Source organism: Falco punctatus (genome assembly GCF_963210335.1).
Source record: "Falco punctatus genome assembly, chromosome: 18".
Taxonomy (NCBI): Eukaryota; Metazoa; Chordata; class Aves; order Falconiformes; family Falconidae; genus Falco; species Falco punctatus.
The window spans coordinates 7,124,601-7,140,931 of record NC_137598.1 but is presented as its reverse complement, the minus strand read 5'-3'; the positions used below and the strand labels follow the sequence as shown (position 1 = coordinate 7,140,931).

The 16,331-nt window shown below is 47.4% G+C and overlaps 1 long non-coding RNA gene across 36 annotated transcripts in view; it reads left to right on the top strand.

The window, feature by feature from the left end:
* Positions 1-12,179: 12,179 nt before the first annotated feature.
* LOC308055214 overlaps positions 12,180-16,331 on the top strand; it is a 277,249-nt gene continuing 273,097 nt past the window's right edge. For 12 of the 36 annotated variants that reach the window (XR_013924429.1, XR_013924430.1, XR_013924431.1 and 9 more), the window contains exons 1-4: positions 12,182-13,326; positions 13,431-13,753; positions 14,434-14,516; positions 14,774-15,085. This is a non-coding gene — a long non-coding RNA (uncharacterized lncRNA). Of the gene's footprint in view, positions 13,327-13,430; positions 14,408-14,433; positions 14,517-14,746; positions 15,086-16,331 lie in introns of those variants that run through there. The other 24 variants (XR_013924443.1, XR_013924444.1, XR_013924445.1 and 21 more) reach the window with 17 other exon arrangements.

Sequence of the window (16,331 nt, the reverse complement as noted above, 5' to 3'; positions counted from 1 at the left end):
TTATCAAAAAACTCACTCATATTTGAACCTCGAACTAATTGGGTAATCTTTGTCTGGCTAAGAGACTGGTTAAGGGTGATCCAATCTGAGTCATTTAATGGCACACCTACTAAACAAGTTAAAAAGGGTACACTAGGAGTTGACACGCTTGCACAAAATGTGGTTGTGTTGACAGCTCTGCTTAAGGTTACCCATACATTTTCCCGCACATCAAACAGTGATTTAGATACTAAAGCTACACCTATAACAATAAGATTAATTAACACAACAACTGTTAACATCATGATTAGAATATAGATAAATTTACACTAAAAGATTAATCACAACTGTCACTGGTTGTTGGAACACTGGTGTTGGTCACCGCTGCTTTGGTCCACTTTGCTGGGATCCACTGTGGTCCTGTGGAAGTAAGTACACACATATAACCTCTTCCAGCATATTTCACTTCTGCTGGTCCTTTCCACAAACCAGTTGAAGGATCCCTATACATAACAAACATTGGAACATCATCTTTACATAGCTTAGAATACCCATGTAACCATGCAGGTGGTTCCTGTTGATCTGTAAAGATACATAGATGATTTAACACAAAAAGAACTTTAGCAAGTCTTTCTTGTACATCTGTAATTTTTTCAAACTTTTTTAAATATTGTTTTAATGTCTGATGCGTTCTTTCAATGATTGCTTGCCCTGTGGGAGAATGAGGAATGCCTGTACTATGTCGCACTCCCCACGCTTGACAAAAACGTCTCATTTTTTCACTGACATAAGCAGGGCCATTATCAGTTTTTATTGATTGAGGCACCCCCATAACGGCAAAACAACTTGTTAGATGCCGAGTTACATGAAGTGCACGTTCTCCTGTTTGTGCTGTGGCCCATACAAACTTACTATATGTATCAACAGTAACGTGAACATATTTTAATCTACCAAATTCGGGAACATGAGTGACATCCATTTGCCACAACTCTCTGGCTTCAAGTCCTCTGGGGTTCACACCGATACCTAAGCCCGGTCCATGATGACTGCACGTAGGACAAGCTCGTACAATTCCCCTAGCTTCCTCCATTGTAATGTTAAACTGTCGATGCAGACCCCGCGCGTTCTGGTGAAATGTGTTGTGTGATTCTCGTGCCTTAACAAACTCATTTATAGGAGCCGCTACAGACACGAGCTGGTCAGCGCGCGCATTCCCTTCCCCCAAACCTTCAGACCATTTGTGACTTCTAATGTGTATAATGCAGTAGGGTTGCGTGCGCTGTTGTATTGCTGACAACAGCTGCCTAAGAAGTTCAAACAGTCGTTGATTTTGTAGTTCTTTAAGACGAGCATCTTCAATTCGGCTTACAATTCCAGCAACGTACATTGAGTCTGTTACAATGTTTAATCTTGTATGCATCCATTGGGTACAGACCCATACAACAGCAGCTAGCTCTAAGGTTTGTAACGAATCTCCTGTTTTTGCAGGGAGAATTTGATGGTGCCATTGATTGTTTTCGTACCATGTTGCTGCCGCTTTTCTTGAGCGTTTTCCTGCATCTGTATAAACTGTAATAGCATCTGTTAAAGGTTTCTCACTCCGTTTTGGACACTTTAACCAATCATAATTACTAATCCATTTTAATATTGGTGTTTTCAAAGGCTCGACTTTAATCTCTAGAGCTTCACTTAATAAGCTTAACTGTAAAACCGATGAATTCTGCAACCACCACTCTAAGTCTTCTCTGCGTATTGGTAGATACACAGCATTTGGCTCCATTCCGGTGATTTGTAAAATTTGCATTCTTCCCTTTTGAATGATTTCCGCCAGATTTTGTGTTTTTTCTTGGATGGTGGTTTTTGGTTGCATTTTGGTAAATATCCATTCTAATACTCTTACAGTCTCCCCCTTTTTCTTTTTGCACTGTGTAAGTGCACCGATAAAATGTGAAGGACCATTTAAGACAGTGAGGTCTACAGGAAAGGTAGGGTCAATGCGATCTACTGCTCGTTCTACAATCCGGTTACTGAGCTGTTGGATCATAACGTGTTGCTCTTCAGAAACATTAATAGGGCGTGATGGGTCTGTACCCCTTAACAATGGGCGTAACACGTCTAATTCGTCATTGGTGATGCCTGCTACAGGACGTAACCATTGGAGATCACCTAATAACTTCTGAGCATCATTGAGAGTATGTAAATTTTGACGAATAGTTAATTTCTGTGGACTTACTTGTGAATGAGTAATATTTCAGCCAAGGTATTTCCATGTGGGTGAACGCTGAACTTTCTCAGCTGCTATGACTAACTTCTGTTGTTCTAACTGTTGTCGTAAAAAGAGTTCCTGTTGCGCAGTAAAGGGCTGTTCCTGCGCAAATAAAATATCATCCATATAATGGTAAATAATAACATGGGGCCATGCTTTTCGAATAGGTTGGAGAGCGGCATCAACAAATAACTGACACAAGGTAGGGCTATTTTTCATGCCTTGTGGTAACACAGTCCATTCAAATCGCTGGTCAGGACCTTCTCTGTTCACTGATGGTAATGTAAATGCAAATCGTTGAGTGTCATTGGGGTGTAAATGAATTGTAAAAAAGCAGTCTTTCAGGGCGATTATTAACAAATGCCATTCGCTGGGCAACATGGCAGGATTGGGAAGGCCTGGTTGTAAGGCTCCCATCGCTTGCATCTGTCGATTCACTGCTCTTAAGTTATGTAAAAGTCGATATTTTCCTGATTTTTTCTGAATGACAAATATAGGCGTATTCCAAGGACTGGTCGACGGCTTAAGATGACCTTGTGTTAATTGATCTTGAACTAGTAAATGTGCCTGTCGCAGACTTTCCTTTTTCAACGGCCACTGTCCGATCCAAACAGGCTCTTCTGTCAGCCATTGTAAAGGAATCGGGAAAGTCCAATTGACAGTGACCATTCCTAAAAAGGCGAACTTGTAGTAAGGATTACTCCCATTTGATTCAATACATCTCTTCCGATGAGGGCGTTTACTCCATTTGGTAAAGGCATGACGGTGACATGCAGAAGCGCTGTTTTCCCGTCTAAGATGACTTGTATTCTTTGCTGACTGCGTTGGACAGGAGCCATCCCTCCTACTCCTTCAACTCCTCCAGGAACATGTTGCAATGGCCAGCAAGAAGGCCACTGAGCACGTGCGACGATGGTAATATCCGCACCAGTGTCCAAAAGTGCAGTCATACGTCTTTTGTCAGTTCCATGTACAAGAATAATGTGGGCGAGTGGCCGTTGGTTCATAGGCATGGTTAGCAGTGCCAAGCCTCCTGTGGAACCAAGAGCACTGGTTCCACGATCATGGTCAAACATCGTAGACATGTGGTGAGTCAGCTGTTGAAGCGGTATCAATTGAGCTATGCGACTACCTTTAGGAATATAGATAGGTGGAAAATTTGTTTGTACAATTATGAAAATTTCTCCTTTATAGTCACTGTCGATAAGTCCTGGTAAAATAAAGAGTCCTTTGAGGCCACTCGAAGAGCGACCCAGTAACAAAGCTCCATGAGGCTGGTCGTTTATCATGACAGGTCCTTGGACTCCTGTAGCAACTTTTTGTGGACGAGTATCAAGTAAGGTAATGTCTATTGCCGTTGCCAAATCCAGTCCGAGGCTCCCTCGGGTTGCAGGTTGTAAGTCGGTGGCTGGTCGAGGGTGGGAGATGTCGGTGTTGGGTGGGGAAGCTGATTGGAGACAGTTGTCGGCATGTAAGTTGCTGGAGCCGCTATTGGGGTCAGCGCGCCGCGACTCTTGGCGCTCCGCTTCCTGTTTCCCGAACGCTGACAAGCTGCAGTATTATGATTATTCATTTGACAATTCCGGCACCATACTCGACGCTCTCGACAGTGTCGGCGCATATGACCTGAACGTCCACAACGGTAACATACACAGTCCGTTTGCCAGCATGATTTATTTTGGCGCTCATCTGGAGGTTTCAGTGGAGCGAGCGCTGCAAATGCTTGTTGTTGAGCTTTGACTAAATTGTCCCCTACTTCTTTAAGCGTTTCAACTAACAAAGCTTGAGGCCCTACAGGAACCCTGCTCATTCTTTCTAACATGGTTTCAATAGAAGCATCTAGAGGAAGAGTAACTAAAATGCCTTTTGTGTAAGAGTTACAATTTTCTAACACACATTGTCTTAACAAAGGTCCCTTCATAAAATCAGATACATCAGCTCGATTAATAGCATCCGTAACTTTATCTACAAAAGATGCAAAGGACTCGTCCCTTCCTTGCTTAACTGACATATAAGAGGGTGTAACTGGTGTAGTTTTAACCTTTTGTAAAGCTTCTCTTGCTAGCCTCATAGATTCTAATAAAACATCTGGGCCGGTTTGCATTTGCATTTCTATAGAAGCAAAAGGTCCAGTTCCCATCAATTGTTCTACAGTTAAACCTGCTAAACGATCATTTGGCGCGCGCAGCGTATGCACAGACAAGTCACAAAGCCTTTGCCAATGAGCTTGCCATAACAGTTGTTGCGATTGTTTTAAAATAAGTCTCATTATATTTTTAATGTCTTCAGGACAAAGCAACCCGCTACCCCAGATATAATTTAACATCTGTCTGGCAGGTTCACCATGCAAACCGGAATCATTAACAGTACTTCGTAACTGGCTTAATATTTTCCAGTCTAAAGTATGATGTTCTCCCGTCATTGTGCCTGCATTATCAACAGTATAAAGGACCGGATAGGCTTGAGGATCAATTTGAGCTACAACATCAAATTCCTGTTGTTCCATTGCCTCTCGGATTATTTTATCCCAACCGACTCGAATCAGTCGTTGCTGAGAACGAGGGCAAGATGGCTTAGAAGTTTTAGTGATTAAGTCAATTTGTAACTTTTCCTTATTCATTTTTACGTTTTTATCATTTGCCTCCTCCTCCGAATCACTCTCTTGCGATTCTCCCTGCACCTCCTCTTGAGGGGGTGCCGGGGAATAAGATTTCTCCTCCGGAGGAGAAGAAGAATGATTCGAGGTTTGCCGGACAACAGGAACAGGGATTCCTGAGGCAGGGGGGGTGAAATAGTCACCTCCTGCCGTAAAACGCCCAGCAGCTGGGTCAGACCGCTCGAGTCGGCTGGAAGCAGCTGCTGCCATTTGTTTTTCAACTTTATATCTCTTTAAGCAGTTAATAACTTCCCTCCAAGATTTCATTAATTTCTTAGCAACTTTATCATCATCAATTACCAAGTCCCATAGACAATCTCCATAATTACGCCATTCATCTACTTCAAAGATATGCTCAGGATCTGTAAAATATCCTTTCGCTTTACCCATAGTAATTAACCTGGCCAGATCTTTTAAAGGGCCTACTCCCCGCTTTTCTAAAAAGCATCATAAAAGTGCTACCTCTTTTTCCATAGCGCGCTTAAAATAGTCCTTTTCCTTGATTAAGATGCAGCCTTTTCCCTGGGTAGACACTCACGGACGGCGAACCTTTCCTTGATTAGTCGTCGGTTCAAGCACGGATCGAGTTACGATGCCTGCATCAGTCGATCTTTGCTCCCTGGTCGCTGCTACCAGTGCTTCTCCGTCCTCGCTGTCCGGTGAAGAACAAGGATTGGGGATCCTTTGTTCGGGCGCCACTTGCGACGAGCGAGGGGAAGCAAGCGGCCGACTCAGTGTGAGTGATAAAGCAAGCTTCAATTTATTACGGCGCGATTATGTCTTATATACAGTTCCAGTTAATTTATGCCTACAAATCATCTGCTAATTGGCTAAGCTCTAAAGGATTACATTTTTATACGTCCTCCTATTTGCGGTTACAGCGGATAGCTACAGCGGATTCGGGTTACACCTTGTTCTTCATGCTTACTCCCTTAAAGTTGTTTTTCTGTTTTTGTACAAGGTCAGCACAATCTTATCTCTCTTCTCTCTTTCGTAATCCTGGTAACTTTCCACTGCAGCTGGGCTTCTTAGTGTTTTTTTTTCTCTCTGCGGCCTAGTTTGGTTCACTCAGACCTGAGCCAGACTTATGTCAAAAAGTCGTATCACACAGTCCTTCCATAGTACCGTGGCCGTTCTCTTTCATCCATTCTGCAACAGGAGGGGTCTGGTTTTTGGGCTCCGTTTCATTGACAGTGCAGATCTGAGGGTTGCCCTGCTGCTAAGGACTTCCATCGAGGGGGAGCTTCTGCGTGACAACTGCATGAGAGTGACCTGCTGGAGGGTCCCCTTGGGGGGTCCTGATGTCCCAGGAGTGCTCTGTGGGGGGTCCTTCTGCTTCCAAGATGTCCCTAATGTCACTAGGATGTCCCTGGGAAGGTTCTAATTTCCCCGGGATTGTCCCTGGTGTCCCACAGATGTCTCCAGGGATGTCCTAGTGTTCTCAGGTGTCCCTATAGGCATTTGGGTGTCCCAGTGTGTCTTGGGGGGGTCCTGGTGTCCCAGGGGGAGTTCCTAATGCTCCTACAGTTTCCCTGGATGCAGGTCGTGTGTTTCCAGGGGGGCCCTAAATGTTCCAGTGTTGTCACTGAGGTGGTCCTGGCATCCCCAGGCGATTCTAGATGTCCCAGTTGTGTCTCTCAATGGGTCCTTGTGTATCACAATGTGTCCCTGGTGGGGGTCATTAATATCACAGTGGTGTCCCTGGAGGGGTCCTGATGTCCCCAGGCCATTCTAGATGTCCCAGTGGTGTCTGTCAGTGGGTGCATGTGACCTAATGTGTCCTTCTGGGGGTCCTTAACGTTCTAGTGGTGTCCTCAGGGGAGTCCCTGATGTCCTAATGGTGTCCCTGGGGAGTTGGTGGGTGGGGGTGGGGGGGTAGTCCTGGTGTCCCAGTGTGTCCCTGGGACATTCTGGGGTGTCCCTGGGCATGTCCCTGGGACACCTGTCCCTGGTGTCCCCATGGAGGCAAGTGGGTAGTCCGTTATGTCCCAGGATGGGGTTCCTGGGAAATTCATAATTTTACAGTGGTGTCCCTGGAGGGGTCCTGATGTCCTAAAAGCTATTCTAATGATGTCCCAGTGGTGTCTCCCAGTATGTCCTTGTGTCGCAAGGTATACCTGTGGGGGTCCTTAATGTCCTAGTGGTGTCACTGGGGCGGTCCTGGGGTCCCTGATGTCCCAGTGATGTCCCCAGGAATGTCCTTGTGTCCCCAGTATGTCCCTTGTGCGCTTCTGGTCCTGCAGGGGTCCTGGTGTCCCGCGAGGAGTCCTTAATGCCCCTACATTGTCCCTGGGGTAGGGCTTGTGTTAAAGGGGGGTCCTTAATGTCCCAGTGCTGTCCCTGGTAGGGGTCCTGGTGTCCCCGGGGAAGGTGAGGGGGTGGCCCCTGATGTCCCAGGGGGCATCCCTGGGAAATTCCTGACGTCACACTGGTGTCCCTGGAGGGGTCCAGATATTACCAGGCCATTCTATATATCGCCGTGGTGTCTCCCCGTGTGTTCTTGTGTCCCAGTGTGTCCCAGTGGGTGCCTTTAATGTCCCAGTGACATCCCTTTGGGAGTCCTGGTGTCCCCCCGGAAGTCCCTAACATCATAATATTGTCCCTGCCTGTGTCCTGGTGTCCCTAGTGTGTCCCTGGGGAGTTCCTGTTTCCCTAGGGATGTCCTCAGTGAGCACAGCCTCTCCTGCCTGATCTCTGCCTGCCCTCACCCTCGCTGCACTCTGCGACCGAGACCTGCAGCCGCTGAAAAGCTCACCCACACCCAGCCCGATGGCCAAGGCCAAGAAAGGTGAAGCACTGCTGCTCCTCCCGCGGGGGATTCACAGCAGGCCTCTCTCAGGGAAGTCCCTCAGCAGCTCTCCTGCTCTTGCTTCTTGGTCAACAAGGAGCGAAAGCATGCCCAGATCTAGTCTGAGAAAGCATTTGGCACGTGATAGAGTTTTGCTCTTCCCTGTGGTCAGCCTTTGTGTCATTTTCCTGGGCAGGGGGTCCTGGTCACAGGACTCAGACCTTTGCTACGTTCCAAGAGCAATTCCAAGGTGAGGAAGAGGTGTACGTGGGTTGAAGACCCGTCTCCCAGCTAGACATTGGTGAGTTAACTCTGCGGGAGCTTGCGTTCCCCACAGAGGTTATCCCTGGTGAGAAGGCAATGGACACCATCCACTTTCCCGCGCCCTGTTTGGGACTGGGTGCATGCTCTCTGCACTTCAGAAAGGGCACAGAGAAACTGGGATTTCAGAATTTCTCTGGAGAGAATTCCCTCCAAAGTTAGGCGGACAGCTTGAGCTCCTCCCAAAATAACCACTCCCCAAGAGCCGTTTCCATGAACGACCTTTTCTCTGGCATTCCGTTTCTAATTTTACATGGAAATTCAGCCCGCTCTGCCAGTGACGATGTTCCTCCTCCTTGCAGACAATGTCAAGATCGAGCCACTGAACTACAGGTGGCTATGGCGAGCCACTTCCTTCCCATGGCATGTGGTGCAGAGCTGTGTGCAAGAGACCATACTCTTGCACTCTTTCCAACTGAGGAACAGGCAGCGCCTTGCCTTCGCCTTCAAGGACATTGGCATTCTGTCCTTCACCGACGATGTCTTGTGCATGCAGTTCTATCGCAACTGCGTCACAGGGCTGGAGAGCAAGGCCAGCTGGACTGCTCTGCTCAACACTGCGAGTTGATCAGGCTTTGAGGGTGATGCAGTGACTTTGGGAAGCCTTTTGAAGGGTGAGCAACCCGATGGCCATTGGCCAGCCTGCACATGGCAGGCCAGTCCGACACCTTTCCACGTGCTCACCCACACTGACTTCTCCATTGGAAAAGAAGTTTTATTCTGAGCTTCTGAGTTCTTGTCCTACAGAAAGGCTAGCAGTGTTACTGTGCAGTCTCAGTGTTTGCTGTGCAGCTTCTCCAGAGCAAAGCAAGGGCTCATGTTCACGGAGGAAGATTTGGAGAAGGGGTTTGGAGAAGTGGCTTCCTTTTGGAGCAGGAGGCAGGTCTGCTTCCTTTGGGAGCCAAGAGCAAAGTGCCTTGGAAACCTTCTAGCAGCTCTGTGTCACTTTACAGAGGCTGTGGATGCCCGGTGCAGCTGTCTCCAGTAGAGCGACCAGTACTCGAGGGATGCAGGCTGCTCCTGCCCACGCTTTCCCCAGGTGAGTGCATTTTCTCTGCAGCCCTCGACTGACCGAGCGGGCAGATTCCCATCTCCTGATCAGGGGTGCGCCTTGCCGGGGCTCGGCATTGCGTGTTGAGTTTGGGAGGGGGCCTGACCTGAAGGGGCTGGTTTCTGGTTAACTTACGACGAGTTGGGGTTACACGTGTGTTCCCCTGGAGTGGCCAGGCACCATCATTGCATTTCTCATGCCCAGCCTGCCCGCCATTCCGTCAGAGAGAGCCAGATGCACACAGGGAGGGCTTTAAGCTACATCGTCTGGTGTTGGGGGAAGATTGCTAATAAAACCCATGCATGGCTGCATGGCCACGAGAAGAAGGTGTGCCATGCTTCACACAAGAGTTGTGAGGATTAGTGCTGGGAAGCTGCAGAGGGTAGGGGTCACCCTTCAAGCCTGTGTCATCGTTTCCTGCCCAGGTTTCGCTTTACAGTGGTCAGCAGAGCAGTGGCCAAGGCTTTGTCCACCTGGGCCAAGAAGGCTGCAGCAAAGTCCAGGCTCAGACAAGGTATGGGAACAGGTCTCTGCTGCCCAGCTGAGGCCCTGCTCTGTGCTGGGTGACCACAGCTCCATCAAAAGGCACTCCTCAGGGGGCTGCTCTGCAAAGTTTCTTCCTTTGCCAGGTGCAGAGGAGCATCCTGGCAAGCTGCTGCAGAGACGGATGAAGCTTTCCCTTGCTGCACTGCCAAGTCAGGGGCCAGGCACAAGACAGAAAGACTTGGGCAAGAAGACTTCTGAGAGGTGAGACCCTGGTGGGAAGGGATGAAAGGGATCCTGCACCCATGGAGGAGAGACATCCCCTCCGAACACTCCAGCTGCAGGGACGCGGCAAGGTCCCTGACACGTGCCGCATGGCTCTTACGTGCTTGTTTCCCCTGTTGTGGGCCCCTCACTGGGGAAGGTGGTGGACGCTGTGTGCACCCCACGTCCCTGTGGTTCCCTTACGCAAGAGCTGAGGTGCAGTCCTCACCCATCCATCTGAGGGGGCTCAGGAAAGGCTTCCCCCTGCCAGCAGAAATGGCCCCACCTCCCGTGCTGCTTCTGCCAGCCTGGGGAGCTTTGGTACCAGGCGAAGGTGGGAGAGCAAACTGCCCCGTGCTTATGCCGACTGCTCCTGGTGCCTCTTTGCAGTGCGCTCCCCCCGTGTCCAGGCAGCTCCCCCAGGATGAAGGAGGCAGGCAAGGCAGGCAGGCAGGAGCCGGCTTCTCCAGCCAAACCCACCTCTACACTCCCATCTTCAGACGACTGCCAGAAAGCGCTGCAGGTACGTGCCTTGCTGTAGCTACCATGCTGCTGGGTACTCAGCAAAAGCCTCTTTGTGCAGAGAGCCAGCCTGAAAGGACCCCTGGACATGTGCTCCTTGTCAGCTGTCTGTCACCTCCTTCAGATGTTCCTTGCCCCATGGGTTGTCACAAAACACTTTCTCCTGGCCCAGGGGCTATGGGAGATGCCCAAGTCCTTTCTCGGCTGTTCACAGTGGAGGGCTTTGGTCACAGCTGTGTTTGCCAGGAGCCTAGAATGACCCCACAGCCCCCAGTCTGTTAGGGGCAAAGCCCTGCCAACCGACCAGCTGAGGCAAGGGGCGGCAACACGGGTCAGACCCGAAGGACACCCGTTCCAGGAGCGGAGACTAATCCTGCTTTCTGCTGCCTTGCCATCTCCTCCAGGAGGTCTGGCAGCTGTCTGCAGAGTGGGAGCAAGTGAGGCCCAAGTGGCAAGAGCAGCTCAAGCAAGCAAAGGCAGAGTGGGCGGCGTGGGGAGCCTGGTCTGCAGGGAAGGACTGACAGCAACCCCAGGTACGGGCAGCGATTGACACTGCTGAGGGCAGCAGCGACCCTCTCCTTCGGGGCACCCAGGGCGGCAGGTCTCCAGAGGTGGGGAGCAGGACAGACATCTGGCTGCAGGGCAGGGGTTTGCCTGCTCATGCACATGAGGGAGAGACTGGCAGCAGGATGCAAGCGGCAAAATCAGCTGTGATGACGGGCATGCAGTGCTGGGTCTCCCAGCTGCCAGGTCCTGCTGCAGGCTCCTTTCAAGAGGTCCTCTGGGAAACAGCACCTGTGGATGCCGTCTGCTTTGCTGAGAGCGTCTGCTCCTTGGCAGGCACTCAGCACTGGAGGCGCTTGGACTCCCCACCCTCCAGCCCAGCCCAGGAGAGAGGTGGTCAAGGAGAGGTGGAGAAAGGCTCCAACCCCTCTCCCAGCAGAGCAGAAGACAGCAGCAACCTCTAGGCCTGGGGGAAACCTGCATGAGAGAGGAAATAGGCATTTCCTCCTCCCCTTAAGCTTTGAGTGTTGTTCTGTAGAAGGAAGAGAGTTGCCTTATTGCCCCAGGATGGGGTAGGGGAGCCCAGAGGCAGCGGTGCCTGAGCCTGGGACAGGGTTCTCCAGCCTGGAGGCCAAAGCTGTTGGTGGGACTCTTCCCTCCAGCCTCCCGCCTGGACTCTGCAGGGGGCAGGGGACCTGTGCTGGGGCAGCAAACACTGCTGTAAAGCCTAAGGATGTCCCCAGGGGCTGCTCCCAGCTCTGTCTGGGAGCTGCTGCTGTCAGATTCATCCACTAGCAAGCAGTTCCTGGTCCAGGAGTGATAACTGCATGGAGGAGAACAAGTCTGGGTGTCTAATACCAAGGTCTCCAATATCAGCTGAGCAGCATTTATTTTAATGGGTTTTTTAACTCCCCAGCAGTTTCCATTGTGCCCCAAAGCCATTTTCTGTCAGAAAAGGTGCAGGCATGTGCATGAGACACAGGTGTTTCTCTGTGTTGTAACTAGGAACAAAGGCAGCTTTTCTTTTCGTTCCAGCTCGAAAGGGAGCACAGACCGTCAGCCCCAGGGAGGCAGCCCTGCTCCCTCGTCCTGGCTGTGGGTGTGAGCCCTTGCACACTCCACCTCTGGAGGAAAGGCACTGAAGAAGAGCAGCCTGGGAGGGACCTCCCAAAGCCGGCTGGGGAGAGGGCTGGTCACCCCGCGGCCCACGGCGACTGCCGGGAGCAGCTCAGCATGGCCAGTGGCCTCTGAGCACGGGCCTGCAGGCCTTCCCTGCATTGCTGTAGGCGGGCACCGGAGCGTCCCCAGGCCTGGGCGCCCTGTATGGGAGCCATGCCTGGGGACAAGGCCCAGGGCGGTGGCACCCAGAGCTGCTGCACACACACAGGACTGAGCTCTGCAGAGGCTGCTGGCACCAGGGGGATGTGGGAGGTGCGGGCTCGGGCCTGCTGGGGCCTCTGTGAGGGGTAAGCAGGGGCTGCCCCGTGCCAGGCACAGCTGGTTCCAGCCAGTCCCAGCCAGTCCCCGCCAGGCTCCACAGCAACCACAGCCAGGCTTTGTGATGCAGGTGGCGCACCATGCCCAGAGGTCACTGTGATGCGGGTCCCCACGGTGACCCCGCAGGTATTTAAGGAGCCAGAGCCCTGGGTACCTACTCCCAGGAGAGCCACTCCCTCAGGAGGCAGCATCTCCCCTGGGTGACCATGACCGGTCATGGGCAGACGCCGCCAAAGATGCCCACGGATGAGGAGGCAAATGCCCACCCCCAGCCCAACAGCACGCTGCATCACAAGATACTGCAGTCAGGCACAGTGTCCAGGGCATGTGTGACAGGGAGATGGCTTGTACTGTCCGTGTCATCCCGCTGACATCCCCTCCATCCCCTGCCTGTGCTCTTCGTCTCCCCGTGCAAGTGGCCTCCCAGCACAGAGGTGACACACAGCCCTCCTCTGGCTACAAGGACCATAAGCCTAACCAACCCAACACATGGCACTGCATATTCTACCACTAAATCATGTCCCTAAGTGCCTATGTTTCCCCCAGTACCCAATAACGGATGCTTAGATCTCCTTTTGCCCTTAATGTTTTCAAAGGAGGAGCCAGGGCACTCAGAACTGCAGGAGGACAAGTGGTAAGAGAAGCCTCAAGGTTAAGTCTTTAGGTTAAGTCTTAAGGTTGAGTCTTAGTGTTAAGTCTTATCGAGTTAAGTTTTAAGGTTATGTCTTAAGGATGAGTCTTAGGGTTAAGTCTTAGGGTTAGGCCTTTAAGGTTAAGTCTAAGTTTAAGTCTAAAGGGTTAAGTCATTAGAGTGTGATTCTTAGGGTTACGTCTTATGGTTAAATCTTTAGGTTAAGTCTAAAGGTATAGTCTTCAGAGTTAAGTCTTAGGGTAATGTTTTAGTGTTAAGGCCTAGGGTTAAATCTTAGAGTTAAGACTTTAGACTAAGTTATAAGGTTAAGTCTTAAGGTTGAGTCTTAGGGCTAAGTCTCAGGGTTAAGACTTCAGGTTAAGTCTTTAGGTTAAAGTCTTAAGGTTGAGAATTACGGTTAAGACTTGGGTTAAGTCTTAGAGTTATGTCTTAAGTTTAAGTCTTAAGGTTGAGTCTTAGGGTTAAGTCTTAGAGTTAAGTCTTAAGGTTGAGTCTTAGGGTTAAGACTTTTGGTTAAGTCTTAAGGTTGAGTCTTAGTGTTAAGTCTTAGAGTTAAGTTTTAAGGTTATTTCCAAAGGTTGAGTCATAGGGGTAAGCCTTAGGGTTAAGTCTTAGGGTCAGGTCTTTAGGTTAAGTCTTAAGTCTAAAGGATTAACTCTTTAGAGTATAACTATTAGGGTTAAGTTTTAGGGTCAAGTCTTAGGGTTAAGGCGTAGGGTTAAATCTTAGAGTTAAGTCTTTAGGTTAAGTGGTAAGGTGAAGTCTTTAAGGTTGAGTCTTAGGGTTAAGTCTTAGAGTTAAGTCTTAAAGGTTAAGTCTAAAGGTTCAGTCGTAAGGTTGAGTCTTAGTGTTAAATCTAAGGGTTAAGTCTTGTAGTTAATTCTTAGGATTAAGTTTTAGTTATAAGTCTTAGGGTTAAGTATAAGGGTTAAGTCTTAGGGTTAAGTCTTCAGTTTAACTCTAAAGTGTTAAGTCTTCAGTATTCTTAGGGTTAAGTTTTAATATTGTATCTTAAGGATGAGTCATAGGGTTAAGTCTTAAGGTTAAGTCTAAAGGTATAGTCTTTAGAGTTAAGTCATAGGGATAAGTCTTAGGGTTAAGACCTAGGGTTGAATCTTAGAGTTAAGTCTTTAAGCAAAGTTATAAAGTTAAGTCTTAAGGTTGATTCCTAGGGTTAAGTCTTAGGGATAAGATTTAGGGGTAAGTGTTAGCGTTAAGTCTTTAGATTAAAATCTTAAGGTTGAGAATTACAGTAAAGACTTAGCATTAACTCTTAGAGTTATGTCTTAAGGTTGAGTTTTAGAGTTAAGTCTTAAGGTTAAGTCTTTATGTTGAGTCTTAGGGTTAAGTCTTAAGGGCAGGTCTTTAGGTTAAGTCTTAAGGGTTACGTCTTTAGAGTATAATTATTAGGGTTAAGATTTAGGGTTAAGTTATAAGATTAAATCTTAAGGTTGAGTCTTAGGGTTAAGTCTTAGAGTTAAGTCTTAAGGTTGAGTCTTAGGGTTAGGTCTTAGGGTTAAGTCTTTATGTTAAGTTCTAAAGGTTCAGTGTTAGAGTTAAGCATTAGGGTTAAGTTATAGGGTTAAGTCTTAGGATTAAGGCCTAGGGTTAAATCTTAGAGTTAAGTCTTTAGGCTAAGTTATAAGGTTAAGTCTTAAGGCTGAGCCTTAGGGTTAACTCTCAGGGTTAGGTCTTTAGGATAAGTCTTAAGGTTAAGTCTACAGGGTTAAGTCTTTGGAGTTAAGTCTTAGGGCTAAGTCTAGTTTAAGTTTTAAGGTTAAGTTCTAAAGGTTCAGTGTTAGAGTTAAGCATTAGGGTTAAGTTATAGGGTTTAGTCTTAGGGTTAAGTCTTAAGGTTAAAGTCTTAATTTTTGAGTCTTAGGTTTAAGTCTTAGGGTTAAGTCTTAAGGTTAAGTCTTTAGGTTGAGTCTTAGTATTAAGTGTTAAAGTTTTAAGGTTATGTCTTAATGTTGTGTCTTAGGGCTAAGACTTAGGGTTAGGTCTTTAGGTTAAATATTAAGTTAAAGTGTAAAGGGTTAAGTCTTTAAAGTATAATTATCAGGGTTAAGTCTTACGCTTAAGTCTTAGGGTTAAGTCTCAAAGTTGAGTCTTACAGTTAAGTCTAAAGGTGCAGTCTTAGGGTTAAAGGCCTAGGGTTAAATCTTAGAGTTAAGTATTTAGGCTAAGTATAAGGTAAAGTCTTAAGGCTGAGTCTTAGGGTTAAGTCTTAAGGTTAAGACATAAAGTTGAGTCTTGGGGTTAAGTCTTAGAGTTAAGTCTTAAGGTTAAGTCTTAAGGTTGAGTATTATGGTAAAGTCTTAAGGTTAGGTCTTTAGGTTAAGTCTTAAGGTTAAGTCTACAGGGTTAAGTCTTAGTGTTAAGTCTCAAGGTTAAGTCTTAGGGTTAAGTGTTAAGGTTGAGTCTTAGGGTTATATCTTAGGGTTACGACTTAGGGATAGGTTTTAGGGTTATGTCTTTAGGCTAAGTCATAAGCTTTTAAGTTTGAGTCTTAGGGATAAGTCTTAGGGTTAAGTTTTAGGATTAAGTCTTTAGGTTAAACCTTAAGGTTAAGTCTAAAGGTTCAGTCTTTAGAGATAAGTCTTAGGGTTAAGTCTTAAGTTTAAGTCTTAGAGTTAATTTTTAAGTTTAAGTCTTAAGATTGAATCTTAGAGTTAAGTCTGAAAGTTGAGTATTACGGTTAAGTCTTAGGGTTAAGTCTACAGATTAAGTGTTAAGGTTGGGTCTTAGGGTTAAATATTAGGGTTACGTCTTAGGGATAAGTTTAGGGTTAAGTCTTAAACTTAAGTGTTAAGGTTGAGTCTTAGGGTTAAGTCTTAAAGAGTTAAGTCTCAAGGTTAATTCTTAAGGTTGAGTCTTAGAGTTAACTTTTAAGGTTGTATCTTAATATTGAGTCTTATGATTAAGTCTTTAATGTTAACTCTCAAGGTACAGTCTTTAGAGATAAGTCTTAAGATTAAACCTTTAGGTTAGTTCTTAAGGAGAAGTCTTAGGGTTAGTTCTTTAGGTTAAGTCTAAAGGTTAGAGTCTTAAGGTTAAGTGTCTAAGGTTGAGTCTTATGATAAAGTCTTTGGGTTAAGTCTGAGGACTTAACCTTAACACTTAACCCTAAGGACTTAACCCTAAGACTGAACACTAAGACTCAACCTTAATACTTAACACTAAGACTTGACTCTCAGACTCAAGCTTAAGTCTTAACCATAAGACTTAACACTAAGACCCTATAGATTTAAACCTACAACATATCCCTAAGTCTTAACACTACGACTTAAAACTAAGTCTTAACCATAAGGCTTAACCCTAAGAAATAACACTAATACTTAACCCTAA